The sequence below is a fragment of the Balaenoptera acutorostrata genome, chromosome 8, assembly GCF_949987535.1.
Source record: "Balaenoptera acutorostrata chromosome 8, mBalAcu1.1, whole genome shotgun sequence".
NCBI lineage: Eukaryota > Metazoa > Chordata > Mammalia > Artiodactyla > Balaenopteridae > Balaenoptera > Balaenoptera acutorostrata.
The window spans coordinates 7,841,876-7,869,747 of record NC_080071.1 but is presented as its reverse complement, the minus strand read 5'-3'; positions in this window follow the sequence as shown (position 1 = coordinate 7,869,747).

The window sequence follows — 27,872 nt, the reverse complement described above, 5'->3', positions numbered from 1 at the left end:
TGCAGTGGTAAACCCCTGTAAGACCCCTCTGCCTATCCTTAAAATCCTACTGCTCAAATAGCACTATGGAGCTCCTAATAGCTAAACCCCTCCAAAACAAAAAGAGCAATCCTCCCACTGTCTACTCAGTTAAGGGCATTTTATCCTTAGTTATTCAGACCAAAACTTTGGTGCATCATCAGCTTCTCTATGTCTCTCATACCCCATGTCGAATCAATTAGGAAATCCTATTGATTACACCTTCAAAATATGTCCCTAATCCAACAACTTCTCATGACCTCCACTGCTACAAACTTCACCCAAACCACCATTATCTCTTGTGTGGATTGTTGAAATAGGTCTTAACATGTCTCCTTTCCCATCAGCAGTCCAGTCTTAACAGAGCAGGTAGAGTGACCCTCCTTAGTCATAAGCCACATCCTGTCATTCTTTCCATCTGAACCCACCTATGGCTTTTTGTATTACTCAGAGGAAAAGCCAAAGTCCTTCCTATGACCTACAAGGTCCTATATAATCTGCCTCCACTCCACCCCCCTCTATATGCATTACCTCTCTGAACTCTCTGATTACTCTCCCATCTCTCTGCTCCAGGCATACTGGCCACAGCACTGTTCCTAGAATGAACCAGACACTGTCCTGCCATTGCACTAAACTTGCCCCTTTGCCTGGAATTACCTCCCAGACGGCTAGATGATGTGCCCCTCATTTTCTTCTTATCTGAACTGGATCTTTTCAGTGAGGCCTTCCCTAGACGTCCTATCTAACAGTTCACCATCCCTCCATGACACCTTATATTTTCCTCCTTTCCTGTAGTTTTATCCTTGGTACCTTTCATTACCTAACAAACAATATGTTCTCTTTATTTGTCCTAGTTATTGTCTGTAATCCTCACTAGAATGTAAGTTCCATCATGGCAGGGATTTTTACCTTTATTTTTTTTACAGTAGTTAAAAACTAGAGAACACAAAACGGTTCCTGGTATGTACCAGGTATTCAGTAAGTATTTATGAATGAATGAATATGCCTCCAGGCATTGACTTCATTTACAGGATTTAAAGTCTCATCATTTATGTTTAATCTTTCTTAAAGAGGTGTCATAACTAAATTTTGAAAGACACAATGTTTTAAAACTTGTCCTTTTTAGAGGAATCCATTAACAAAATGGAATATAACTTTGTTCTACTATGAAGTTGCATGCTGGCTTACCTAGGAAAACGAGCTCATCAGAATTTTTGAACTTGGGTTATGAGAAGGAATAAATGACATAATATACGTTTAAAAGTATTTTTAAGAAGTAATAAAGAGGCAAAATTATTTTATTTTCAAATAATGAAATATAAAACTAAAAGAACCTAGAGAATTGACTAAAAAATCCACTAGAAAAATCTGAGAATGAAGTGAAGTAGCTGGTTACATTAATTTAAAAAATAAATAACATTCTTTTATAGGAAAAAATAACCCATTAGAGAATATCATGGGGGGGGGGGAATCCTGTTGCTTTTGATGTTAACTATAGCAACAAAACAGATGAAACATTATGAAAAAGGAGCCATTAAGAATTGTGTAAAATCTACATGAATAAAATGTTAAAATGCCATTAAGAAAGGTAAAATAACATAAATAATTGAAAAGACATGTCATCATGAAATCACCTCAAAAAATATTTACTTAGTACATATCAAAATGCAGGACAATATTCTAGGCACTAGGGATACCACAGTGAATAAGAAAGATAAGATTCCTGTCTTCATGATGTCTCAAAGGCACTGAGAGTTCCATCTGTCCAAAACCAAACTCATAATGCACTTCCCCCAAACTCAGTGCTATCCCAGTGACTCCCATAGCTAAGAAAGACACCACCAAGTATGCAAGCCAGGAAGCTAGCTTCATTTTTGACACTGCTCTTTCCCCTACCATCCAAATCAAAGCTATCGGGTAAGCTATATTGACTTTCTCTATTAAACATTTCTTGAATGTGTCTCCTCTCCATCCTCACCACCAACATCTGAACCTCAGCCATCATCGTCTCTTGCTGGACAATGATAATAAGGCTACCAGCACTATCTGATCTGTCTTCAACTAGATCCCCTAAGGATGGCAAATGTGATCTTGCCCAAAAGAGAAGTTTTTAATGACTCATCTTCATTCAGATCTTAACTCAAACATCATTTCCTCATGGAGGACATTCCTGACTATTCATAGGTTCTTACAGTATTATGTACTAGGTGGTCCCTTGACTCAGCTGATATCTAGTTGTATAATTTAATTTTTTTGATCTCTCCTGAAAACCATACACTCTGTGAGGATAGGGACAGTGGTTCTTTTGGTTCTCATTGTATTTCCAGTGCTTAGCATAGGATCTGGCCTATAGTAGGTACTCAGTAAGTAACTGCTATATGCAACACTGCCCTCAGACTTGGCTAGATGGACCTTTGCCATGGTCCTATTCTCTAGAACCTGCCTCCATACCACACACACACAGGGAACTGAAAAACATGCTGATACCTCTTTCATGTGACTTTCAGTACAAAGTCATAGCACAGTGCAACACATTACCTTCGAATATCCACTCTCATAACTCATAATTAATACCCTTTAGAAACCAGGAAAATGCTTCTTCTCATTCTTTGCCCTAAATCCTCCAAACAAAAATGTAACTGTGAATGGTTGAGGATTGGCTGATGCTGACACTGGAAAGGAAATTTGCTTCAAATGAGTAGCAAATGCACAATTAATCATTGTGTCAAATCCTTCCTCTCAGACAGTATGAATGCAAGAGATTCTTGCAAAGCAAGTATCATTTCCCAGAAGTGTCTAGCATCTTTCTTGCTTCTGTTTGTGTTCCAGTTCATAGCTCTGGAGGTCCTCAAAAACCAACACAGTATTTACATGTCAGGATGGCAGAGTTTAAACCAGCTCAGGGTTGATGAAGGTGTGGGAAACAGGTACTCTTCACTATTGCTGGGACTTTAATATGGTGTTAAAATTTCAGAAAGTAACTTTGAAATATACATCAAGACTTAAAGTCTCATACCCTGGAGAGACAATATATCCCAGGGTTATGAGCACAAGCTCTGGATCCAGGAAGAAATGAATCATGGTGTGGTTCTGTCACTTCCTTGCTGTGTGATTTGGGGCAAGTTTCTTAACCTCATTATGCCTAAGTTTCCTCCTCTGTGAAATGGTTCTAATATTGCCTACCTCATCCCACCTAAAGCTATGAGGATTAAAAGGGATACTGCCTGTGAAATGCTTATCACAGAGCCTGGCCCATGGAATAACACTTAACTAATATCATATATCACTATATTTCTTCTTCTTCTCCTCTAATTCCAGCTCATCATCATTATCAGCATTAGACCAAACAATCTCTATATATGATTTTAGCTTTACAAATGGAAAACCCTGCCATTAGATGCCACAAAAAGTAATGAGATAGATCCATATATGCTCAAATGGAAAGACGTTCGCAACAGACTATTTGAATAAAAAATGTTCCACAAAAAGTATCAATGATCTATGGTATAATCCTATTTTAGTATCATCTATAGTATGATTTATAAACAAACATACAAAAAAGTAAAATACATGTATATATATATAAAATTTTAAATTTCCAAAATGCACAAAACTGTTAAAAGTGGCTAAATTGGGGATACTTGGGTTAGGGGAAGGATTTTGTTAATCACTTTGTATTCCTTCATACTGTTTGAATTTTCTAACATGAGTATTTATCACTTTTATAATTAAATTTTAATTTATTAAAAATTTTTGTTTCAGTTTTAGTCTTGGAAGTTAGCGTTTACCAATTCCAGGACTTGTCCTTCTTTGTCACATGCACAGACTTCTCATTCTCCCTTGCAGTATGGTTGAAGCCATGTGGCTACTTCTGGCCAATGAGCTGTGAGTGACTGTGACATGTATCACTCCTGGAACAAAGCAGTAAGACTCTGATACCCCCAGGCTCTGTCTTCTGGTGCTGCAGCAACCCTGGAAGACATATGATGCTGCTGTTGTGGCTGTCAGAAAAAAACAGCACAAGCCCTTAACATAATTTGAGAAATGCCATACTTTTTTTCTTTTAGATTTTTCATTCCTGAAGTACATTCCTCTTACTTTTGTATCTTAAAGGGATAGTGGAGTGTTCTGTACCATGGAGAGGTTCCAATAAATATTTATTAATGGCACTATTCATTTTCCCTCCCCCATTCCTAGACATGGACCTGTAAACTGTAGTGGACATTACTGAAATTTTGAGGAGTATTATAATTGCCATCTTTGAAAATAGGTAAAAATGAAAGAAAAATAACCACAGAACTTTTTTGTAATTCAGGTGCATTTGGATTTTTGTATTTTACTAAATTGCCAAACTCCATATGTAGCATGCATTCAATAAACAAGTTTCAAATATCTATTTGTACCAGGACATTGGAAGACAGAGATAACAGACTCAGAGCCAGATCTTGCCAAGTTCACAGCCTAATTGGAAGGGAACACCTGAAAACAAGTAATAGAAGATAAACACTGATAGTATTATGCATCGGGTCTTGTGGCTGAATGGAGAAATGAGTGGCTATTTATTCCTGGTGATCTAGGAAACCTTCAAGAGGAGATGCTATTTGAGGGGAATGTGAGTCAGTTAGGCTATAAATTTAGCTTTGGAGTTCAAACATATCCCAAATAAAGGTGTTTAAAATAAACTCATGATAACTTTTCCCCTTTGTTTATTGAATAGAACAGAGTGAACATTTTTGAGCTCTGTTTTCACTTGTTTTCTCATAATGATACACTTCTATTTAATTTCACTCTACCTTTAGTTGAATATAAGTATTTGAACTGCCATGATGACTTCTCATTAGGGATGGGTAAATAGTGGTTTAGTATTTTAAACACATGAAATTCAGTCCAAAATCAGATTTATGGCAGTCTAGTAATTTAAATGAAAGCCATGGCTACAGCTCACAAAGCCAGAGGTGTGATCAGATGGCACACGGAGCAGTGGATGGCGGAGTTGCTTAGTTAGCATGTGGCACTCTTAATCATATTTCACCAGTTAAGGTGTAGGTAGAAAACCTGCAGGTTAAAATCGCACAACAAAATAAGATATAAATTACATGAAACCTAATATTTGGCATCCATCTTTATCTTCAGTTACCTCTTGAATAAAACCTTTAACAACTGAACCCAGTTACTACCCGCCCCCCTCCATCAACACCACAAACCTGTAGTTTATATTTTGTGTGAAACACCAAAACTCGACAGGTAAAAAAAAAAATTCTTAAGAGTATATAAGTTTAGGGCTTCCCTGGTGGCGCAGTGGTTAAGAATCTGCCTGCCAATGCAGGAGACACTGACTCGAGCCCTGGTCCAGGAAGATCCCACATGCCGTGGAGCAGCTAAGCCCGTGCGCCACAACTACTGAAGCCTGCGCTCTAGAGCCCACGAGCCACAACTACTGAGCCACGTGCCACAACTACTGAAGCCCACATGCCTACAGCCCATGCTCCGCAACAAGAGAAGCCACCACAACGAGAAGCCTGTGCACCACAACGAACAGTAGCCCCCGCTCACAGCAACTAGAGAAAAGTCCGCGCGCATCAACAAGACCCAACGCAGCCATTAATTAATTAATTAATTAATTAATTTTTTAAAAAGTATATAAGTTTAATGTTAGGCAGTCAATATCTAACAAATCCTGTGTCCACTTTGTTGGACTATTTATTCTGGGCTAGTTCTTGATCCAATTAATATAGATATCACTGCCAAGGGTGATTATCTACGTCAACATTTTCCAACTTTATTGAAAGACCAGCTAGCCGATATTTTTCTGCTCCCCCACATTCCTATTTGGTTACACTGACATTGCAACTCAGTTCTTTATTCCTTCCCTACATTATCCCTTTCTCAGACTCCCAGAATCTCCTGTAGAAAATGTGAATATTTGCTTGCCAGACATTTAATCTGGATTGTGATTTATATGTCTCAAAACAGTACCTGATTTTTATTATCCCCCCTCAGAAAATGTTTAAATCTTTCTTCAGATCTTGAAAATATTTATAGTCTTTAACCAAGTAATTCTACTTCTTGGAAGCCATCCTAAAAAAAAAAAAATCAAAATGGATACAGGATGGTTATTAAAGCATTACCTCCAAGTGTGAAACACTGGAAACAAACTAAATATCCAATAAGATGGGATTGTAAAATAGAATATAATGCAGCCATTAAAAATCATATTGCTGAAGATTGATACATGATAAAGGAAATAGTTACTGTATATTGTAAAATAGCAAAAATCAATCAGATCACAAAATGTTACATACTACATGATCCGAAGTTAATAAATATATGCACAAAGAAGACCAAAAGGGTGTATAAAAAATGTTAACAGTTGTCATTTCTGGGAAATGAGAGTGTAAATGCTTTTCATCTTCTTATTCACTTGTTTCTAAATTTCCTAAAATTCCCTCAATTGACACACAATTAAAAACATAAAATAAATATATAGAGTTTTACATCTTTCTCTAGAGTTTATTAAGTCTAGCTACTAAGTGCAATCATTTAAGTAGAATGAAACAACTTCCAATAATACTCAACCACTGTTTAATATCAAAAGGAAAATTATCTTGAAAAACTCAAGGACTCATCCAGGTTAGAAAATAAGAATTACTCAAAACCCTGACGCTAACACTAAAATGTATCTAATTCCACAAGGCAGTCAAATGCTGACACTTCGACTGCAAAGGCCATGTCAGTTCCTGTTGGTTCGGATCCTTTTTGGGCTTGCTGTTCTAGTCAAATTTAACTTGGTTTTTTTAAAAACACTAAATATGAACTCTAACCCATCCAATAGTGTTTGGCTAGGCTGGGCTAGGACAGGTGATGACATATCTGACTCACCAAGACAGTCGACCCCCAACATTAGAAGACAGTAGTCTGACTGCAGTTAGAACAAAGAGGCCCCTTCTAGATCTAAAGTTGCTCAGTTCACTGGTTCCCAGACTTTTAAATTTTAAGAATTGGCTTATTTTAAGCAAAAATTAAGAGACCTACATGGTTAAAAACTTTACTTTTCTACCTTCTATTCTCATTATCATCTTATAAAAGAAAGCACATTTTTACATGAAAAAAAGAAAGAAGAGCATGATCTCAAAATAAATTACGATCTTCTCAAGGAAAACAATTTGTCGGCCTTACACTAAAAGTATGTGTGACACCATCCAGTGAAAATGTTATCACAAAATGGAGGTGATCCTTCACTGGGTTTTGGGAACTCCTGAACCAGCTAATGTTTGATTTCTATGAGGCTTTCCCTCAGAGGCTAAGGTGTTTTCATTGTTGAACTGAGGAATTAATTATCAAATGAGCCAAGGCACAAAGATTTATTTGTCCACCCTCAAGTGACACTCCAGCAAACATCAAGCAATCTTTTATTTGATAATCCATTTTAAAACTTTCCTGTAGGGTAAAAGGAGCATCAGAGATCTACCTCTTCTAAGAACACTACTGTGCATCATTGTGGATTTGGGATTTTTAGAATATTCACAATAGAACCCATCTCACAGTAAACTCAGAGTCCTAGCTGGGCACCAGAATTACTTTAGTATTGCTGGAATCCTCTAGCCTAGATGAAAGCCAAAACCAAGACACACCTACTGTCCTAGGACATGTGAAAAACTAAGGGACATGGCAGCAAGTTTACCCTGAGGACTGATACAGATACATTTCATCTCCACATGGCACAGAGCAACAAGTAACCATAAAAGATCAAAATCACAATTCTAAATGACTTCTACAGCAGCAAAATCTGCTCATCTGGGACAGAGGGTATCTTCTTCCCGGATTGCCCTCATTGTTTCCAAAGCCACTCATATCATCCAACAATATTTTCTAGCCAAGTCCTGGTTCACTTATCATAGCACATACATGGTGAAAATACAACTAATCACTCACTTTTGTTTGTTTCAAAATCATTATGTAGTACTTTAAAGTCAATGAAAGTTTTAACAAAAACCAAAAAGCAAAAATAAAGGTAAAGTAAAAGAAGATTCCCTGCAGACGGTTGGTTTCAGCTAATAGGCTTTAGGTAGTACTCAGACAAAGGTCAACATTCATAACCATGTTTTCTTCATAGTTTCTTAATCCAAATTCAAAGGTAGTGGTTTCTTTCATGAATATTTTATCAGGTGAGAATAAATGCAACATTTTATTTGGATTACACCACTCAGAGAAAGGGGGAAATAGAAAAAGGCCAATAAATCTCAAAGAGTTAATTATTTATACAGAGAAAATTTACTTTGTATGTTGTGACTTGTTTTATTGGTATACTGCAGTTCGATTTAGATTAAGAAGCAGAAAGATTATTGTTTCCCAACAGAGAAGTATCATAAATAAATACAGCAGAGAATTTTTTTGTGCCAAAACATCCAAAAATATTCAGAATAAAAGGAAAAATACATTCCTAGAATTCCTCAAATTTAAACTCTTGAAATGGCATTTAGCTACCCGTAGCACCAAAAAGTTTAGTGATGAGGCTAATCAAGTCAGGCCCTGTGTCTATGAGTGATGCTAACTGGAGTATTGGCATCATAATTACCTCGTCTTTGCTAGAACGTTTGCTAGCTCTCTGGTTCAGTTTAGTTTACCTAAAAAACTGTTCCAAATACATTATCATTCTGTGGACAAGAATGTGCTATCATATAATATGACACTGGTTACCAGAAGGGTCCTATTGTAATCTGAACTATAGGTCTTCAATTATCATTAACAGTACTGAAGTTAAAACCTCTGCTAACTTATTAGAAAATAAAATAATAATAAGAGGAAACTTCACAGGAACGTTTCATTCCCTGGCATGAAGTAGCACTCAATAAATATTTACTAATTGGATGGATGGATGGATGGATGAATGGATGGATTATTGTAGGGAGAATTATGAAACCTGGCACTACAGATGTCAACCCCATAGCCCTCAGAGAAGTCCCAACAGATGCAACTCTGTGACAGCTTGTCTTGACCCCAGGAAAAGCTACAAAATTATGTCAGACAGTTAAAAACAATGCCAGTTATAAAAATATTTCATATTTTGGATGTTCTCTAGGATAGAAATGAATTTTAGTTTAAAATCAAATTGGACCTCCAAACCCACCACAGAGTTTACTCTATCTTTGGAACTTCCTTGAAATACATTCTACTATGAACAGACCTAGGAAAGATTTTCCTCATTATTTGCAAACCTCAACTTATTTCTTAATTTCCTTCCAGAATTTTAAAAGTAATAGCTACCATTTACTGATCCCTAAATATGTACCAGCCACTTTATAATAGACTTCAGATACATGGTCTTATTTGATGCTAATAAAAATCCTATACATATATTTAATCATTCAACATGGATTTATTAATTACCTTTTATGTATCAGACAATGTTCTAAGGAATTAGAAGTTGTTCACTGACATAAACAGACAAATATCCCTGCTCTAACAGAGCTTACATTTCAGCCAGGTAGGTAAAGGTGTGGACAATAAACCTGTTTACTATTGTTGTAATGATCCTTACTTTGAAGAAGAAGTAACTAATATTCAGAGAATTAAATAACTCTCCAAAGAAGATATTGACTGTAAAAGACAGATTTGAGGATTCAAATCCAGGATTCTAGCTCCAAAGCCTATGTTTATCATCATTAGGTCATCCTGCCTTTACTCTTGGAACTAAGCTAGAATGGGGCCAAGTACTTGGAGTCCAAATTAGACTGTCCATGGTACAGAGTAATTTAACTGGCTATGTGTAGACACTGTCAGATGCCAGTAATCTTCACAACTGCCGAACAAAGCCAATCCTCTCTGTCCTTCCATCTGTGATTCATAACTTCAACTAAGATCAAAGGCAGCCTGGCAAGCTTCCTGCTATAGTACTTGTAGTTCCAGGCCAACCCCTTCCAGGCATAAGATAGGATTATACTTCCTCCTCCCCACTGGTTTTATAGAAACATATGATTAGTTCTAGTTCTGCCCAATATGTTGTGAATATAAGTGATGTGTCACTTACAGAGTGTAATATTTAATTTCTACTTCACTACCTTTTATTTATTTATTTATGGTTGTGTTGGGTCTTCGTTTCTGTGAGAGGGCTCTCTCTAGTTGCGGCAAGCGGGGGCCACTCTTCATTGCAGTGCGCGGGCCTCTCACTATCGCGGCCTCTCTTGTTGCGGAGCACAGGCTCCAGATGCGCAGGCTCAGTAATTATGGCTCACGGGCCCAGTTGCTCCGTGGCATGTGGGATCTTCCCAGACCAGGGCTCGAACCCGTGTACCCTGCATTGGCAGGCAGACTCTCAACCACTGCGCCACCAGGGAAGCCCTTCACTACCTTTTAGAACCCTCTCTTTCTTCTTGTATTAAGCCTAGAAATGTTCAAGATGGCGGTGGCTCCATCAGTGTGGGTTCCTGAGTAAAATGAGCAAAACCACTCTGTTGATCTGTGATGGACAAGGTGTGAATTAGAATAAAACTTTGTTATTTAAGCCACTAGAACTTTAAAGATTTTTGTTACACAGCACAACCTAGCTGATCCTTCTTTTACCGGGACACAGGCAATTCCTAAATATTTTTCTCTTAATTACAGTGATGTGTCAGTAAAGGTAGATTGAATAAAAGTGAGGCGCCCATAGTCCAGGAAGTCACTATATGATATCTGGTAGAGAAGACATTAGAAAGTGAAGAAAAAATATATACAGAGAATTTTGAGGAAAAGGAAAAAAAAACATTATGAGAAAAATATATCTTAAAAACACTAGTAAGCAAGGAAAAATATATGCAGTCAAAAAATGGAGAGATACTTCTCTCTGCTCAAGCCAGGAGTTAGCATCATGCACAATCTCAAGATTAAAAGAAAAATTAATGAAGTTGAATATTTAATCCATTAATGCATTTTAAAATATTTTTTCATCAGCCAAGCCCCTCCCCAATTAAAAACAAACTCTGGGAAGACAAGATATAAGTGTCTGCCATGTGCCTGAAAAAAATCTTTGAATAAAACTGAAAATTTGACACTCAAATCTGACATGACTACTTCAACACACAGAGCCATAGAGAAAAGCCCCCAAGAACCAAGACACCACCTGCATTTACATCTTCCAAATGAAAACTGAAAAAGGAACAAATGTGGTCTCATTACTTTCCATCAAGGGCAAGGTTCTTACCACAACAATGCCTATTGCACCAAATTATCAAACACAGAATCATACTGCAACTTCTGAAAAATACAGAATTTATACACAAAGCAGAGACAAAAGACCTTCACACAGGTATGCCTCACCTTGAGTGACCAGGTATTACACCACTAAAATAGGGGACATTGAATAATATGGACAAAAGAAACGTAACCTATTAAGGTTTCCTCAATGATTATAATTATCTTATAATTTGTTTTAATTTACCTTTCTTGAAATTCTTAATTCACATATTTTTAAAAGTAAGTCACATTTACAACTTAAGTTTTAGCCTTTTGATATAAGAAGCCGGTTTCTGGCAGGATTGCATTAATATCTATTTCATGATATTGCATTCAAACATTTTCATTACTCTAAATAGAAAACAGGAAGATTATATAATATGCCCTGATTTATGAAAACCTAGGTTCACAGCCATAGATGAAAATAATTGAAAGTGCCTACAAGCTAGTATTTCTAAATTCATGAGAAAACTGTTCCATGTATATCAACAAGTTTTAGGTATCCTCCAAATCCCTAAACTGTCATCCCAAAATGATGTAGCCAATGCATGCTTACAGGGAGTATCCCATAGAACAGGCAGCATTAACAATAAAATATAGCCTGATATTAACTTGCCTAAAGAGAGAGACTGGGCTAATTTGTGGAATTAGGAAAACTTAAAATTCAGTCAAATTTGTTCTCATTATCACAAGCCATTTGAATTGATGTTTTTCTGTCCATGTTCCTTAGAGAAAATTTCCAAAGTAGATAGGACCCTTCACACATGTCATACCTCCTTATGCACACTTTTGCAATTAGCAAGAAGCAAGACTTAGTGGAACTGTGTCAACCAAAGAATGCTCAAAGATATACTTCATAGACTTTTAAGTGCCCATAAAGCTGACTGTTCCATAAAAGTAATCCATGTACTTGGAACTGTTAAATATCACCCCTGGATGTATAATGTAGTACTTATGTCATGCTCTGCAGACAGTTCTCAGCTAAGTTCTTGTGTCATGCTCTGCACATAATTCTTGACTAAAATAAAAGATCAATCAAATATTTCTCTCCACAGATTAATATCAACACTTAGCTCATCTGGACAGGATGTTAATTTGATGACGGTTGTGCATTCTCTAGCTATGTGGTCTAGTTATACTCACTCTTTATAGTGCTGTCACAGAACACACTCCTGATCTTAGACAGTTCTCTTCATTGTTTGTGCAATACCCTCAGCACCAACATAGTGACGGACTCATCATCTACAGTCAATATATATTTGTTAAATGAATGAATCAGTTTTCTTAGAATTGTGTGTCATACATTTTAGAGGAACCAAAGGAGAAAGAAGATAAAGGGTTATGTTTACCACACAAATATTATGTGTGTGTTGGGGGGGGGGTCTTTGAACACTTTATATGTTATCTCACTGACACAACCCTGTGGGTAATCTGTCCATTATACAGATGAGGAGACCAAGGCTCAGAGAGCTTAGTAACTTGTGCAGAGTTGTCAAGTTATTAAATGACAGATGCTACTTCCAACTCAGGTCTCTCTGGTTTCGAAGTCTATGCTCTTGCCAACATACCACATAGTTTAATCTCACCTATCCCTACACACCAAAACCTATTTTCCCTTTTCCAAGCTTTTGGCTGCTGTTCACCAACAGTGAATCTCATTGCAACAGCCCCATTTACACTACACACACTTTCACATCAGGTTTTTTCCCCCTAATTAGATATCTTTCTTCCTCCCTAACTATGCGAACATTACTCTCCCTTCAAAAGCCATTTTCTACATGAAGTCTCACTTCCCTACCAGCGCATTCCTCTCTCAATGTGAATTGCACAACTTGGCTTCTGTGAGCGTAAGTTAGTTTGGGGTATGTCCTTTCTTGAACCGTTTTCTAAGTAGACTATTATTTCAATCCCAATCACATTATAACTTCTTGGATTTTAGTTTTCCCTGAATTCCCTATCTTTCTTCTCCTCAGTGTTGGTATGTCATAAGTATAGTGCAAATGCTTCACTGCTGTTGAAAATGCTGTCTATGTCATGCTAATTACATTTCCATCTTCTTGAATTTGTATCACTTGACTCTTTTATAATAAATTAAGAGTTGATGTCATGCACAAAAATTGCACTGAACTGGAAGTCACGAGACCTCATTTGGCATTCTATACAACAAACTAGTTGTGCCATTTTAGACAAGTAATATAACTTCAGTACATTTCAGTTTCTTCATCTGTAAAAGAAAGGGTTTAGATTAAATGTTACCTAAACAAAGTGCTTACCCTTATATTATTTTTTTTAATAAATTTATTTATTTTTATTTTTATTTATTTTTGGCTGCATTGGGTCTTCGTTGCTGCGTGCGGGCTTTCTCTAGTTGCGGCGAGCAGGGGCTACTCTTCATTGCGGTGCACGGGCTTCTCATTGCAGTGGCTTCTCTTTGTTGCGGAGCACAGGCTCTAGGCACACGGGCTTCAGTAGCTGCAGCACGTGGGCTTCAGTAGTTGTGGCTCTCAGGCTCTAGAGTGCAGGCTCAGTAGTTGTGGCACACGGGCTTAGTTGCTCCACGGCATGTGGGATCTTCCCGGACCAGGGCTCGAACCCATGTCCCCTGCTTTGGCAGGCGGATTCTTAACCACTGCACCACCAGGGAAGTCCCACCCTTATATTATTTTAAATTGTGTTTCTAAAAAGAAAGATTATGATTGTGGCCATGTACTTTTGCAGCCAGGCTTACTCAAGTTTTTCTCCACTGGGACACAATTCTCCCTTCAGTGTCTTCCACTTCATTGATAAGGTCCAGCAGATGCAGTGTGGAAAACACAGACATTAACAGAAGCTCCTTTCAAATTATAGCCAGTTTCCCAAAGCAAACCCCCACCAGTCCACCCAGATATATTTAACACATGTGTTTCAGTAAATACGGTTTGTTAGCGAAAATCACAGTGTTCCCTAGTCTAAAATTCAGACTTCCACCTCTACATGATGCCCTAGGAGTACAATAACATGTTTCCATAAAAGACTGAGTCAAAGTCAGTTCCATCTTGCCAACCATCCTGTCTTTCCTAATACTGCAGCTTTTACTTAAGTCATCCACATGCACTGCAGTGGAGATGGATTAAAAAATTCTGCATGGGAATTTCATGAAGTTTATTATTAATCTAGAAAATACCTATATTTAATTTAAAGCGGTGTGTCATGAGTGAACCTTAAAATTAAGGCAGCACAACAAATAACTGTGAGAGGTATAAAAACAACTATAATGGCATATAGCATTCATTACAAACCAATTTTTTCCTTCATACTTGCTTTCTTTAATTCATTGTTTCATTTACCCACCCATTCATGCATCCAACGTGAAGTTACTGAGCATCTACTATGGGTCAGTAACTGATCCAGATACTCAGTTTCAATTTTGTCATATTAGATGAAGTGCAAGAATTATTTTGTTTCTAGAACATGCTATATAAATGTAAAAAATAAGCAACTTAAAACTTAACAATGGAAGGAAAGCAGAAAACACTTATATTTAACTTAAAGAAAACAAGTCCCCCAAAAGTCAGAAGAAAAGATGGAAGACTAGTAAGAGCAGAGAAGATGTTAACTTCATCTACAAAGGAAGAGAAAATCATGGTTGATAAATTAAGTAAAGTCGTGTCCTCGGGAATGACTGGAGAACATTACATACCACTTTTACTTGTGTACGCTATTTGAAAGAAGTAACCATAGTTGTTAAGTTAGTTATATCTTACTCTTTACAGGCAAAAAGTAAATTTTCCAGTACAGTAGAACCATTTTCCCATTCAATGTTTATGTCAAATAGCAACTAAATCTAACCCACTAGATTTATGTTTTTGCTGTATTATCTCCTATGCCCTATCAAATACAGACACATCTGGGTACAAATGCACTTTACAGCTGACAAATTATTCAATCATTAACAGATACTCTACCAAGAAATCATTACCTTTCTTGACAGGATCAAATAACCTGACATTTTGCCTTCATCGAGCCAAACGGTGTTGGAGATCTTGATAACACTAGGTTAAAAATGTATACATTATATCATGAAAATTAAAGTCTTAGGTAAGAAAGTGTTTTCTTTCTTGCCTTTGCTGTAGCACTTAGCCTTCTGGTCTTTCATATTTTCAAATACTTTTTTTTTTATTTTTTATTTATTTTTTTTTAAGTTTTTTTTTGGGGGGGGTTATTTATTTATTTATTTGTGGCTGTGTTGGGTCTTCGTTTCTGTACGAGGGCTTTCTCTAGTTGCAGCAAGCGGGGGCCACTCTTCATTGCGGTGCGCGGGCCTCTCATTATCGCGGCCTCCCTTGTTGCGGAGCACAGGCTCCAGACGCGCAGGCTCAGTAATTGTGGCTCACCGGCCTAGTTGCTCCGCGGCATGTGGGATCTTCCCAGACCAGGGCTCGAACCCGTGTCCCCTGAGTTGGCAGGCAGATTCTCAACCACTGCGCCACCAGGGAAGCCCCTCAAATACTTTTGATAAACAGTCTTCTTAATCAGTTAAAGGAAAAGGAAGCCTAAGCTCTAAAGCCCATAACAAAATATCTCAGAAAATTAGTGTCCAGAAGAATTGACTTGCAAAGTACACTGGGGCCCCAAATATTTCTAGAAAAAAAGAAGCAAAAAGGACCTTGAAGTATCCTGTAAACGTGTCAATTTATTTTACTCACTTTACTTGTGGCGAGTTGTTGGTTTTATCTTTCTCTAACTGAACTTAACAAAGCTAATAACAGCTCAGTTGCTTTGAATGCCTCCTAAATACCAAGCATTTTACAGGGCACTTCACAGAATTTAGCTAATTTCCTCTTGAAAAGATGCTACAGTGTACATAATATTATCATCTCATTTTGTCAAAGAGGGAAAGGCTCAGAGAGGTTAAGTGACTTTCACTGGGTTACCCAGCTAGTATGTGCTGGAACTGGGATTTGAGCAGCATGTCCATTTCCCAGACCCGTGTTCTGAGGATCTCTTTTCTGAGCTATACACCTAGCAAGTTGCCTCACTTAACTAGAGCAACAATGCTGGAAAAACCCCATTTGGTCAGTTTCCTTAATAACAAAGGAGCACTCTGCTCCAGATGTGCTACCAATGTGTTCCACTGGTCATTCGGGGAACCCGGTGAAAATGTCTGAATGGTCCAATATAAAGTTTTATCACTGATGACCAAACACTTCAAGTTGAATTCAGGACCGATGGTGCTCATTGCTGTCAAAGAGGAATAAATATATTGGTAAAAATAGTGTGCATTCCTATGAAGGCTGTTTGCTGGGACATAGTCATTTTCATATTTTTTTTTAGTTTGATAAGAAATATAACTCTCAACCTGCTGGAATCCAAGAAGCAGCAAGTTAATAATCATACGATTAGGTCCCCTCTCTACGACTCGATTATGTGAAGTAGATAAATTTGTGACTTCCACCAAGTGCATTTTTTAAACGAGGCACCATCCTATCAAATTATGTAAATAATTCAAAACTTCCCCTTGTGCATCCCTCCCTGCTCTTTGTAAGTCACCCAACAATTTGCAAAAATAACCCAGGGAAATGTTTTGGGTGGGCTTTTGAAGATATTTTTAGCTAAAGTGGTAGAGGTTTAAAATACAAGCATGGGAGTGTCTGCCATTTAGAGAAATCACCTGCTCACACAGTTCCGTGGAGAAGTGGAATGTTTTAATGTGTGTCATTCAGTACAACATGTGGATTGCATTAAGTCAGGTTAGAGCAGGTCACGCCACGTGACACAGCTGAGCCACATATAATCGCAAGCAATACAACTTGCTCAATGTAACATAAATTTAAACAGGAGTAGGTTTTTTCTCCTCAAAAAGAGGTAACAGCTGCTGTAGATAACAAAGTGCTCATACTACCCCACACTGAGAGGGGTTTGTGCTTTGACATGATCTGAATTATACGTAGGTAGTTTAGTACATCTATATTTAGGGGCATCTCTACATATGAACAATGGGTGTTTGGGTGCATAGAATACATTCTCTAAGTGGCATAAACCTCATGTTTTTTTAATAGTCCATTTTGTAATTTTCTCACTGGTGAATAAGAAGCATGTTAAAATATAGCCTTAAAAATTAGACAGCAGAGACAATTTTTGGCTTAGACAAGCTGGCTTCTGAGCCAGTGGGCCAAATATTTAGTATTCTTATTTAGACTAAAGATAAAATACTCTGCAAGTGCAGACATTAAGAAGGCTCAGAAAATAAGAAAGCAGCATTGAATTATGATAAAAGAAGTAGCAGAAAGTGGAGAGATGCTTTGCTGAATACAACAGTTAATTTCCAAGAAAAGTCATTACATATGGTGTCATTGGCAAGTATTACAGTCCTGAAAACTTTAAGAGGTTTGTTTTTTGTTTGTCTACTTCTTCCTCCTTGGATAAGGTGTAACATTATAATTTGAATTACCTTGACTTTGGATACCACTTTTGACATTCAGATTTAGTTTCTCACTTAAGCCTCATAAGAACACTTTGAGTAGGAAAAGAAAAAATCTCTTCCAGATAAGCCCACCCAGCACTGGTCACTCCTACCATGACAGCACACTCCTGCCCAAGAAACTTCTACATGTCCCTGTACAACTATAATTAACCATGTGCTAGCTTATAAATCTATCTGAAGCCCAAAAGTCTTCAAATAAAAACATGGGAAGGTTTTTGCAACATCTCTTTTGGATTAATTAACAAGTATGAATCAGTTTCATTGAACCAAACTTGGACAGTATAAAAATGAGTTAAGTACCTCATCAGAAAGGTGAAATTTCAGCTTCAGAAACAATTTGGGGGCTATAACAAGTGTAATATAGCTTTATTCTGTGGAACACAATCAATGAGTATCTTAGAAATAACTTTTATTGACTGCTTAGTATGTGCTAAGCACATTACCTTACCCAACTAATTTAATCCACATAAGAAAATAATAGTAACAACAGCAAAAGAATATTTAGGTTAAGAATTTGTCCAAATTCATGAAGCCAGTATATGACAGAAGAACTCATTTGCTGCATTTAAATGTGTTCTCATCCATATCAACTTAACTGTTAGCTCCCCGATCAGCTCTGACACTATCAGAGAGGCAGCTGGTGTTCTGGAAATACGACTAGACTTACGAAAGACCTGAGTTTCAGGTCCAACTTTGCTTCACATTAGTTGTGTGACACTGCAAAATCCATTCATTATCTTCTTCCTCTGAACTTTGCTTTCCTCATCTGTAAAACTGGGATGTATAAAATCTATTTCACAAAGGTAAGATATTATCAGATTTTTCTTTGGGTCTTTTTGTACTCTACACAAAAGTCAGGAAAATTTAACTTATAAACTCTTAAGTATCTGCTATGGATATTAGCAAAGTTTTCTGGACTTAGGTATCATTCATTTATTCATAAGGTACCTGTCTTATGTAGGCACTCTTCTGGAGGATGGTTATACAATGGTCAGGAAAAACAGATTCAGTCTCTGCTCTCATGGTATTCATGATCTAAGGAAGGCCAGATGTTATATGGGACTATCATTTTATTTTAACAATTTCATTATTAAAATATATCTACAATTTCAATTTTTATTAAGGGAAATTTCATGAGTCAATTAAATATCCATCAGATCTGTGATCCTAATAATTGAAATTTCTTATAAAGTAACAAGAGTAAAAGTTACACATGACACCAGAAGTACTGTTGCCCACACATTTCTGAAATATTACTAGTCATGAGCACAGCACTTGGGAATTCCAGGGACTGTCATAAAATCACAGAAATTTTTTCAACCTGAAAGTGCTGTGCTCAAAGTATCCCCAGTATACGTGCCACACTGCAACTCAGATTCTACTTAAGCAAGATAAACAATTAGACTAATATAGACAGCTCAGCTTTGTCCATCTCCATTGTATCGTTTGAGGGAATGTGAAAATAAAGAGAAACATTTCAACACTTACACGATGGTATTTTATATTATATTAGCTATTCTGGCAGATTGAATTTTCAATCGAAAAAATTGTGCATTATTATTTGCAGAATTTATTATACTAACTATGACATTTACACCAGTAAGTCTCTTAAACCTGGCATTATTTTTTAAATGTGTTCATGTTCAAATCTCCATTCTGCAGGATTACACTTTTATTTCTCACAAAAAGATATGATGTGTTTAATGTTAATAATTCCAAAACAACCAATTAAAAGGAAATGTAAAGAATCGACTTTTCATGAGAAGGAGTTATCAAAATGGATTTCAACAAATTCCCCAGCTAGCTAAAGATTCATCATGCTGGGCAACAGAGAACGTAAACCTTCCATGGCAAACTTTCAAGGACCCATCATTCATAGCCATGGTCCCTGTCCTCTCTTGTCTTCTTTTAAAATGCCAGTCGTGTATGGATGAGGCACATGTTTCTTCTGCCAGTGCCTGCTCAAGCAGACAGTTTACTAATTTGTAGTTCGGTAAACCTTTCACTGCACTGAGCACCTTGAGGTTAGCACATCTCTAATCATTATTTGATAACAGAAATCTGCAAGCATCACACATCCCTAGTAACAAGAACATTGTATCTTAGCAACCAGCCTTGATATTCAAACAATTTCATTAAAGCGTAGCACCTCTTAGCAGGTGGGTGAGTGCGAGTGTTGATAAACATTTATAACATGATCAGCCATTGTGTTTGCCAACACTATAATCAGCATGACAAATTTATGAATTTGTTTACAAGCTCCTAGATAGCCAATCTATGAAGGTAAACTACATTTCAGACCAGTCAGGAGATCCAAACATCAGATCCTTATTTGAAATGGAGAGTTTCTTTAGAAACCTATCAATTTAAGAGATTGCCAAGCTGTTTTCAGTACAGAGACATCATTAATATTTCCACAGTGGTTTAATCTTTAAATAGTACTGTTGAATTTAAATGTTTCAGGAGCAAAATCCGAGTAGGAACTTCAGCTACGTTGAGATTCATAAGGACCATGTTATGAAGCAAGTGCATCTTGAATTTTTTTTCTCCATATGGACAGAGCTAGCTGATACACTTCCTGTGTCCAAGGATCTATCTTATGAATAACTAAAAGAAAACAAATGTGGTAAACCTCTCATTTATTTTAAAAAGGAGTTTTTTTCAGTTAATAATTTACTACAAATTTTAAAATGTATTATAAATGTATTTATGTAGACATTCATTTAAGAAATTACTGATATGTCACCATCATGAATTGGTCCAAACATGAACAGCCTTTTCTTGTCTATTTACTTCAATCTAATACCCACCTATGGTATCAGGATTTGTATGAAATTTAATATTCCATTTTAGAGAGATTTTGAATCTTTTTTCCTGGTGAATGATCAGGAAACTGTATGAATATTTTAAAATCTCCACCAACCCCATGTTCTTCAAAATTGAAAAGTCTTCTAATCTAGAAAGCACTACCAGAGCACATCTCTTTCTTAATTATATAACACAGTTCCTAATATTACTGTAAGATCTCAAACCTGTGATTGTTCAAGTGTTACCAAGTATAAAAGTTCACTAAGGCATGCACTGCCAAACAGGTAGAAGAAAAACAAGGACTTTTATACTTTCTGAAGTTTGAACCTTGAACCTAACAGCACACAGTTACAACAGGGCCCCTGGGCTCCTCATCCCTGACAAGCTATTAATCTACCTGAAATAGGTGAACCTCAGTGAAGCATTATCAAATAGGTAACAAGCTCCCTTTCAAATTAAAACCAGCCATGATGAAAAACAAGTTTGTTGACCTAGCTTGTTCACCATGAACCATGACTCGTCAGTTAATAACCACCACCTGGGTAACGCCAAGCTTCAAGAACTAGCATGACAATGTTGGAAAGATTCAGAGACAAAAATATAGATAAGGGTACAGCTTGGAAGACCAACAGCTCTATATTCAAATATTGCTGGTGAAATGTCTTCAGGAAGAAAGAAAAAAATTTTTAATGTCAAAAGTTGTAGTCAGAAAGGATCATGATCTGCGGATTACTCTAAAGCAAAGACAACAAAGTCTCTGAACTTCTGTGTATGATACCACGTGGGTGGGGTGAGGGACAGTGTGAGAGGTGGGAAGGGGAGAATGAGGCAGCATTTGCCATATATGCTAGGTTAATTTTTACACTTACTAATTTAGCAATTATTTACATTTTGGTCTAGTCTTTAAACCTCTATTTATACAAGCATTTTCAACTTATCAATTACTTATTAGCTTCTTATATTCTTAATCTAACTTTTCTTAAAAATTAGGACCTAGAGACTGTCATAGAGAGTGAAGTCAGAAAGAGAAAAACAAATATCGTATATTAACGCATATATGTGGAATCTAGAAAAATGGTACAGATGAACCAGTTTGCAAGGGAGAAATTGAGACACAGATGTAGAGAACAAACGTATGGACACCAAGGGGGGAAAGCAGGGGGGGGGGGCTGGCGGTGGGATGAATTGGGTATATACACTAATATGTATAAAATAGATAAGTAATAAGAAAAAAAAAAAGAGGCCCAACAGAGTCCTTTTGCCCCTTCCGCCATGTCTGCTATCCAGAAGAGGGCCCTCCCCAACAATGCTGGTACTCTGATCCTGGACTTCCATCCCCCAGAACTATGAAAAATAAATTTCTGTTGTTTATTAGCAAAAAATAAACAAATAAATAAACACTATCATTTGGATCTGTGATCAAAAAATTAATTAAATTTAATAAAATATGGTATGTACCTTAAAAAAAATTAGTCATTTCTCATGAGAATTTTAAAATTTCTGTTTTCTCTGTGAATTTGGGGGCAAGAATCAGTGTGTTTGTGATTGCAAGTGTGTGTGAATGTGTGCGTGTGCCTGTGTGTATGTGTGTGACTGTGGGAATGAGTGAGTATGGGTGAGAGAGAGGACGTTATTAGTTTATTCTGATTACTGATTTCAATAGATAATTCTACATCTTATTTTTATGAGAGTGCTATCAAAATTCATTGGCTCAGTGTTGGATGGACTACTTTCCTACATGGTAGATTTGTGATCATTAAAATGCTAGATTTCTAAAAATATATAATAGAACATAACTAATACAAATATTTTAGAAGTTCCAGAAGTAAGAAAGCTTTTCTATATAGTATCTTGCCTTCAGAACAGTGTAGTACATTATGGATTATCTTGCAGTTAAACAAAAAATGTGGATAATACCACATTCCCAATAACACCAGCTAGTGAAGACCCTTTTGAGCTGCCTTTCCCTGCCTGTGCTGGACAGATAAAGAAAGGCATATTGCATGCCTTAGAGACCTACCTCCAAGGGGCAGCTACCACTAGAGTCAGGCACACTGTCAAGGCAAAACCTCAAGTTTTGTGTAATCAGAATTTTGTGGTATATACTCTCTGTAAAAAATTCATCTGATAGGATTTCAAATACACTTTTCACTCTGGCTATTCAGACATAAAGTTTCTGCCAGAATATTTTACACTGAAAGATAGCCCATTTCATTGGTCATATTAAAATTCAGAAAGACTCTGAGAAAGGCAACAGGTAAGAAATGATTTTACTAATGAATTCAGACACCAGCATAAACCAGTACTGCTGTGGGTCTGCAAGAGGAACACTTTCTGTAATAAGCCACTGAGTGTTTTGCTATTAGCAAACTGTAAGAACTGAAAATTCCACAGAGTTCACAGTGCTTGATATTTGTGTGGTACTTTTCATCTGAAGGTAGCAAGGTGCAGGATAAATATTAACTCACAGAGTCCGTCAGTTTTGCAGCACTTGGAGTTTATAAACTAAGACTTTTAGTCAGAATTACTCCCTAATTGCACTTGACTTCATTTCCCAGGACAAGAATAAATTTTACTTTTCCACACAAAGTTTGAACATAAATCAAAAGTTATAACACCTATGAAACTCAAATTTCTAACCCCCTCTTTCTCACTCAGAATCTATTCTCTTTTTTATATTGAAAAAATTCAAATTAAAATCAAATTAATGCTTGATTTATCTGGCATAACCAAGGAAAATGTATATTTCTTTAAGAAATAAAGCCTTGTTATCAAATTTTTACATTATTTTCATTGAAATCTTTCTAAATTGTATCATAAATGGTTTGCTAAGACAGGGTAAACCAAAAACAAGTTTAGCCTTTCTTGACTACTCTAGGCCACCATTATGACCATTTATGATTGAACTATGTTGTAATACAGATCTGACATATGGAGGGCTATTTGTCCCCAGAGCAAATACTTCAGATTACAAATTCTTTTTCCATTTTTGTATCTCATTTTGTAGACTTAAAAAAAAAAACTTCTCCTTTTCCATAAGCTGCCATGCTACTTATAGCAATTTCTACTCCCTTCTACCTTGTTGCTTCTTGTATAATGTTAGCCAGGAAACCAGATTCCTGAGCTAGAAGACTAAACTGGTCATAAGTGAGGGTCCAAGACTGCTGCCAATGAATGAGGTACGTGAGTGTACCACAATGACATATGTACATTATAGTACTTCTTCATCCATGACAGTCTTCTGAACATCAGCCACATCCCTGAATAGGTCATCTATTACCATGTGCAAAATATACAAGAGAAGAATCTGTAACTCTACCATGGTATTTGAACTAGTTAACTGGTAGGAGGGGCTGGTCATAGAATCATATATTTAAGGTAAATTTAAGATTAGTCAAGAAACAAAGTAGTAGAGCTGCTGGGGGGTTTTTTCCCTTTGTTTTTGCAATGATAGTTTTTGTTTCTAGAAAGTGATCATTCCAAAATCTTAATTCCCCGCTGGATTTTCTTTATATTCAGTGATCATTACAGACTCAGGATCAGACTAATAAATATTACTGTTTCACAAGTTTTCTTTGGCTTACTTTTCCAGATTTACTTTTGGTTTACTATATTAGCAACCAGAACAATCAGGCTGGAGTTAAAGAGAATTGAATGAGAGAGAAAACACACTTCCAGAAAAGATACTATTGATAAATCAAGTAGATAAGATCCTACTGATATCTGGGGACATGTGTAAGAGCAGGAAAAATGGATGAAAATCCTGGAGAGAGAGAAAAGGCTCATGTACAATGTTCACAATCATCATGTAAACATACCTGCAATAATGGTACAGGCAACATTGGTCAGTAGGTTAAACCTCGTAACAGGATGAATAATTGTGCAACCAATGTTCCTGCAGCAACTTGTTGCTGAGCGTAGCAAGCACTGCATCTCACTAAATACCTTCCCTGAAATGAATCCTTAAGAGGTTTCCTAGAGACTACCAGGTAGGCTTCATTATGAAAACACTTGTTAGCCTAAACAAGAAAAGTTTTTTTGAATTTACAAAACAAATTTTTACTCCCCCAAAACACCCATTTCTCCCAAATGCATTAATGGTTGCCAAAATGCAAATGAGAATCACCTGAAGCGTTAGTGGGATTATGGATTAAACTTTAGATTATAGATTACATGTCACAGCTATTCCTATGATGCATCATATATTCCTTCAGGCCTCAAGAGAGTATAGGGGCAAGAAATACATATAAAATGACGTTGTAAAGCTCATCTCTCATTGGCTTCTAGATATCAGTAAAAGACAATCGTGGCTAAGACCTCATAGACGCTAGAGTCACTTCACGACTAGATAAATCACTACCTACAACTTTGCTACTCAGAGTGCAGTCTGTGGATCAGCAGCACGGACATTATCCAGCTGCTTGTTAGAAAGGCAGAACTGGGGCTTCCCTGGCAGCGCAGTGGTTAAGAATCCACCTGCCAATGCAGGGAACACAGGTTCGATCCCTGGTCCGGGAAGATCCCACGTGCTGCGGAGCAACTAAGCCTGTGCACCACAACTGCTGAGCCTGCGCTCTAGAGCCTACAAGCCACAACTACTGAGCCCACGTGCCACAACTACTGAAGCCCGCATACCTAGAGCCCGTGCTCCGCAACAAGTGAAGCCACCGCAATGAGAAGTCCACGCACAGCAACAAAGAGTAGCCCCCACTCGCCACAATGAGAGAAAGCCTGCGCGCAGCGACGAACACCTAACGCAACCAAAAATAAATAAATAAATAAATAAAAAAGAAAGGCAGACTCTTAGGCCCCATCCCAGACCTACTGAGTCAGTGCATTTCAACAAAATCCCCAGATGAATATTTTGAACATTAAAATTTGAGAAGCACTAAATTAACAAATAAATTAATATAGAATATAGAATGTCTTTCTATATTTCATGTACTTTCTAGGAGCTTATAAACCTTTATGCAATTAACCCATGCAATAAACTCATGCAGTAGGTATAAACACCACGGTTTTATAGCTACAGGCAAAAACCTAGTTTCACTAATATATGAGAGATGTTTAAAATAGTATGTATGAGTAGAAATTGGTTTCCTTTCACACACTCCACAAATGGTCACACAATGGTTCTTTAGGAAAGCTCTGTGGACAGCCATAGTTACCTTGGTCTGACATTCTTTTCTTTATAAACTTCCATTCTTGGCAAAGAAGCAATTGACAGAGAAACCAGGCCAGATACTCATCCCAGAATTGTGGAGTGGGATATTTTTGGGAAAACTGCAAGCTCCACAAAGGGCAGATAAATTTTCCTTCTCAGCTTTTCTTTCCTCCCAAGGTGTGCCTTACCTTGAAATTTAGGACCACCATACGGGAAAGCTATTCTTAAAAAAAATTATTTGTATTACTAAGCATACTGAATAACTAGAAGGTGGAAATTCTTGTCTGTTATTCCTGGTAATGTTCCAAGATTAAAATAATTTCAGGAATCAAATCAAAACAAACCTTGTGACTCCAGTGTGAGAAAGAAAGACAGAAAAAGGAAGGAAGGAAGGAAGGAAGGAAGGAAGGAAGGAAAGAAAGAAAGAAAGAAAGAAAGAAAGAAAGAAAGAAAGAAAGAAAGAAAGAGAAAAGAAGAAAGAAAGAAAGAAAGAAAGAAAGAAAGAAAGGAAGGAAGGAAGGAAGGAAGGAAGGAAGGAAGGAAGGGAGAGAGGAAGGAAGGGAGAGAGGAAGGAGGGGGAGAGAGGGGGAAGGAGGGAGGGAGGGAGGGAGGGAGGGAAGGAAAGAAAAATGAAAATTCCAAATCATATTGGCTTTAAAACCCTACTTTAAAAATTTTTTTAAAGTGTCACCTTTAGTAATGAATGAACAAAAGAAAAAAAGTGCTGCTTTGGTTATTATTTCTATGTTCATCTTGAGCACAGCATATTGCATATCCTGAGATAGGATAGATTTCTAATGAAATTACAATGTTTAGTCCCTTGGACACAGACCTACCTCATAGTATTTTTTTCTTTACTTTGACATAAGCCATCTGCTATGGAATTTATTCAGTTAAAACAACTATCAAAATCTGTTTTTTGAGAATTTGAACTCTTTCTTTTATAACACTAAATAAAAATCACTAATAGAAAATATATTTTATTACCTAGAATACAAATACTAAGAGTCTCTCCATGATTAGAACTGGCATTATAAATATGATAAGAAATCTATTTTTTAAAAACCATTTACCATGGGCTTCCCTGGTGGCGCAATGGTTGAGAGTCTGCCTGCCAATGCAAGGGACACAGGTTCAAGCCCTGGCCCGGGAAGATCCCACATGCCGCGGAGCAGCTAGGCCCGTGTGCCACAACTACCGAGCCTGAGCTCTAGAGCCCACAAGCCACAACTACTGAGCCCACGTGCCACAACTACTGAAGCCTGTGCACCTAGAGCCCGTGCTCTGCAACAAGAGAAGCCACGACAATGAGAAGCCCGCGCACCGCAACGAAGAGTAGCCCGTTTGCCACAACTAGAGAAAGCCCGTGCACAGCAACGAAGACCCAACACAGCCAAAAATAAATAAATAAATAAATTTATTAAAAGAAAAAAAAAAACATTTACCTCTATAATGCTGCAATTCATTTTAGAACCCCTGCGAGGATTGTCAGATTACTTTGATTCACAAATGACAAAAGGTACAAACACTCAGCAATTTCCTCAGTAATCTTTAAGGTACTATTTATAAGCACTTTATCTATTGCTATAAAGCAATCATGAGGTGTATATGTAGAAAGATTAAATATCAAATATGTTACATTTTTATGTTTTATAGTAATCTTTAAATTGAGAATTTTCTTCATATCATAATAATTCCTAGATTTGAAGCAAAACAACTCCATTTTGATTTTTGTGCCCATTCTAACTTTCAGATTAAATTCTAAACATCAATCATGATTATTGCTGACATTTTTGTATCAATGAGACTCTGAGATTTTATGCAAAGCCCTGAAAACTTCACTCAGGGTACCATTAAATTAGGCAAGGCTGGTTTTCCTCCGTGTTTATTAACTGAAGCACATAGTCTCTGATCTAGAAGTACATGCCTGGCTAGGCAGTCATGCCCAGTTTCACAATTTGTCATTCCTTTTAATGCCTTTCTTTTAATCCCAACGAAATACTCTGTTAATTTCACGTGAATATCCTTTACCTGGGAAAGTGGAAGAAAAATGATAACACTTGTTTAAAATTAATTTCTTACTTTTCCCTCAGTGCAGTGCATCTAAAGAAGCAAAACTTACTGAATTAAGTTTAATGATGTAATGAATTCTTCCTTTCCTACAATACTGTGGTTTAATTCACTAGTGCACTTTAAGCTTTTTGCCTT